Below are 4,196 nucleotides of genomic sequence, written 5' to 3' on the forward strand. Positions count from 1 at the left end.
CTCGGCTCACCGCAACCTCCGCCTCCTGGGTTCAGGCAATTCTCCTGCCTCAGCCTCCTGAGTAGCTGGGATTACAGGCACGCACCACCATGCCCAGCTAATTTTTTGTATTTTCAGTAGAGACGGGGTTTCACCATGTTGACCAGGATGGTCTCGATCTCTTGACCTCGTGATCCACCCGCCTCGGCCTCCCAAAGTGCTGGGATTACAGGTGTGAGCCACTGTGCCCGGCCAGAGTTTTAAAGGGAGAGGTGGTCTGCCTTCTTTTCCCATGTCCAGAATGAGTGAGCACTTCACCCTCTCAGCACCTGCTAGCCCCTTTCACCCCCAGAACTGTCACCTCTTCAGCTCTCCTGGCCCCTGCCTTTAGTAATCCTATAAATTCGCCTTTGCTTCTTTCAACTCAGCTATCCACTTGTTAAGGACTGCCCCCTTCTCAGCTTTCCTCCACTGTAGATGGTTCTTCTTTCTTTCCAGGTTTTTAAGGCAGGCTCTCACTCCATCACCCAGGCAGTGCAGGATGAATGCTCACTGCAGCCTCGACATACTTGGCTCAAGCAATCCTCAGGACTACAGGCACACACCACCATGCCAGGCTAATTCTTGTATGTTTAGTAGAGATGGGATTTTGTCATGTTGCCCAGGCTGGTCTCGAACTCCTGGGCTCAAGTGATCCACCTGCTTCAGCTTCCCAAAATGCTGGGATTACAGACATGAGCCACCGCCACCCAGCCTTGTCGACAGTTTTCTAAATCTGCTACCTCTATTTCTTCATGGACCCTTTCCTTCCTTACCCCAAAATGTGATTTCTACTGGAGCTGTGGCATTGAGGCTTCTCAATGAGAAGGACCATACTGAAAAATAAAATAAATGGTCTTTTTCTTTCTGCATTTACCTTGTATATTTGCTCACATTTTTCCTTAAAACTTTCTTCTTCCTTGTTTGCTGTGTTCATTTTAGTGTTCTTTGTTTGTGGTTTTACTTACTCTCTTTTTCTTTTTTCCCAAATCTCTGAGCAACCCCAGAATTTAACTCTTGCTCTTCTGTATTCTTTACACTTCCTGTCTGAGGAAACTATAGATTATAATGACTTAATGTAATGTGGCAAGAAAAACATAGATTTTAGAAGCAGAAAAAAAAACTGTAAACTATGGTTCTGATCTTAGTGTGACCTTAAACAAGTCACTAACCTCTCTGAACCTTGGTTTCTTCTTCTGAAAAAAAATGAGGACAAGAATATTTCCTTCTAATTGCTATTTTGAAGATTAAATGGGATAAGATTTGTAAAAATGCCTAAGAAAATGCTCGTCATATTTTTCATCAAGCAAGCATTTGTTGACCACCTACTTTACGGCAGATTCAATATAAGATCCTAGGGGGCAGGCACAGTGGCTCACACCTGTAATCCCAGCACTTTGGGAGGCCGAGGTAGGTGGATCACAAGGTCAGGAATTCGAGACCAGCCTGACCAACACAGTGAAACCCCATCTCTAATAAAAATACAAAAATTAGCCGGGCATGGTGGTGCATGCCTGTAATCCCAGCTATTCAGGAGGTTGAGGCAGGAGAATCGCTTGAACCTGGGAGGCAAAGGTTGCAGTGAGCCGAGATTGTGCCACTGCACTCTAGCCTGGGCGACAGAGTGAGACTCCATCTCAAAAAAAAAAAAAAAAAAAGATCCTAGGGAATGATGCAGTGAAGAAGACACAGTTTTCTGCCCTAAATCTGCTCATAGTCTAGAAAGGGGCATGTAAACAAATAAATTACATGACACTTGTCAGCAGCAACACTAGGAACATTTACAAAATAGAAAGGACACATAGAAAAGGGGCCAAATAAATCTCACAGAGGTTTGTGAGACAAGGAAGGGAAAGAAGATATCTGAATTCAATTTTGAAGGATAAATGTTAATAGAAGCAGAGGAAAAAAAAAAAACCTATTTAAAGATACCTAAGTATGAAACATCATGGTCAATTTGGGCCTGTTTCTAGAATTAAAGCACAAGGTTGGAAGTGAAAGGAGAGAAGATTAGAGAGGTAAGGAGAGGCCAGATAATAGTTTTAGTAATAATCATTCTAATAACACTCAATTATTGAGCAATTACCTTGTGTCAGGCACTGTGGCATAATTAAGGGCTTTGCATATATGATTTTTAAAAATCAGCATTATGGCAACTCTGTAAGTCAAATAGCTTGGGCTTGGCCTGTGGCCAAATAAAGAGCCACTAGACTTTTAAGTAAGATAGTTATGATCACGTGCATATTTAGGCAAGTTATTGAGGCATCAGATTTTTAAAAATTTTGGTGAAATATACAAGAAAATTATTCTCAACCATTTTTATGTGACAGTTCAGTGGCATTAAGTATATTCACATTTTTGTGCTACCATCACCACCATCCACGCGTAGAACTATTTTCACCTTGCAAAACTGAAGCTCTGTAGCTATTAAACAATAGCTCCCCGCTACCTGGTCCCTTCATCCCCTAGCTGAACCATGCAGTATTTGGAATACTTTATAGTAGAGTGAAATCACATTGTATTTATCCTGTGGTGACTACATTATTTCAGTTAGCATAATGTCCTCCAGGTTCATCCATGTTCCAGTATGTGTCAGAATTTTTTTTCCTTTTTCTTATCCATTGCATGTATATACCACTTCTAGTTCTCATTCGCCCACTGATGGACACAGGTTGCTTCCACCTTTTGGCTACTGTGAACTCTGCTGCTGTGAACAAAGGTATACAAGGATTTCTTTCAGACCCTGCTTTCACTTATCTTGGGTATATTCCCAGAGGTCTATGGTAATTCTATATTTAATTTTTTAAGGAACTGCCCTGCTGTAAGGCTTTGGACATGAATCAGGAGGAAAAGACTAGGGGCAGGATGCCATTTTGTGGCAACAGACAATAATAACCTCAGTTTCAAGGCTAGGTGTAGTGGCTAATGCCTGTATGTTAAACAAGGGTCGGATTATTCATGCCTCCTTTTTTAGACCATATAGGGTAACTTCCTGATGTTGCCATGGCATTTGTAAACTGTCATGGTGCTGGTGAGAGTACAGCAGTGAGGACAACCAGAGGTCACTCTCGTCGCCATTTTGGTTTTGGTGGATTTTAGCTGGCTTCTTTACTGCAACCTGTTTTATCAAGAGCGTCTTTACAACCTGTATCTTGTGCCGACCTCCTACCTCATCCTGTGACTTAGAATGCCTTAACTGTCTGGGAATGCAGCCCAGCAGGTCTCAGCCTCATTTTACCCAGCTCCTATTCAAGATGGAGTAGCTTTGGTTTACCTGCCTCTGACAGATTTACAGGGTGTATTCTCCAAAACACTTTATATTATTATTTTCGTGGCAAGATATGTGGCAATATGACCCACACATTTGCCTCCATGAAAAAATACTTTCCTGCAACTCTCCAACAGCTACTTTTAATTAGTGAAAATGTGGAAAGGTTGAGTTGACCTTTTTAACAGCATTTATTTCAGCTCAAAGTGTTCTGCATATTACAGAAGCTTCCAAGTGAAGTACTCAAGATTGCTGTGCCACACCCTGGTAGTTAGTTTGGAATGTGACATTTTACTTAAACTGAGCATTTGCTGACACATTCTACTGTTAGAACTTGGTCAGGATTTTTGAAATGTACCCTAACAGTGATAAGTTAAATACTATATTAAGAAAACACACAATCCAATAGAAAGTAGGCAAAAGATCTGAACAAATATTTCATGAAAAAGATACACAGATGGCAAATAAATACATGAAAAAATGCCCAACATCATTATGTATTAAGGAAATTCGAATTAAAACCATGAGATACCATACTCCACATCTACGACTAAATTCAAAAAAGACTGACCTGCCAACTGTTGGTAGGAAGCAGAGGAACTGGAATGCTCATACACACTGGTGGGAATGTAAAATGGTATAATCATTTTGGAAAACATTTGCAGTTTCTTTTTTTTTTTTTTTTTTTTTGAGACGCAGTATCATTCTGTCGCTAGGCTGGAACACAGTGGTGTGATCTCGGCTCACTGCAACCTCCACCTCCCAGGTTCAAGTGATTCTCTTGCCTCAGCCTCCAGAGTAGCTGGGACTACAGGCGTGCACCAACATGCCCAGCTAATTTTTGTATTTCTAGTAGAAACGGGATTTCACCATGTTGGCCAGGATAGTCTTGATCTGTTGACCTCGTGAT

The sequence above is a fragment of the Cebus imitator genome, unplaced genomic scaffold (assembly GCF_001604975.1).
Source record: "Cebus imitator isolate Cc_AM_T3 unplaced genomic scaffold, Cebus_imitator-1.0 Scaffold633, whole genome shotgun sequence".
Taxonomy (NCBI): Eukaryota; Metazoa; Chordata; class Mammalia; order Primates; family Cebidae; genus Cebus; species Cebus imitator.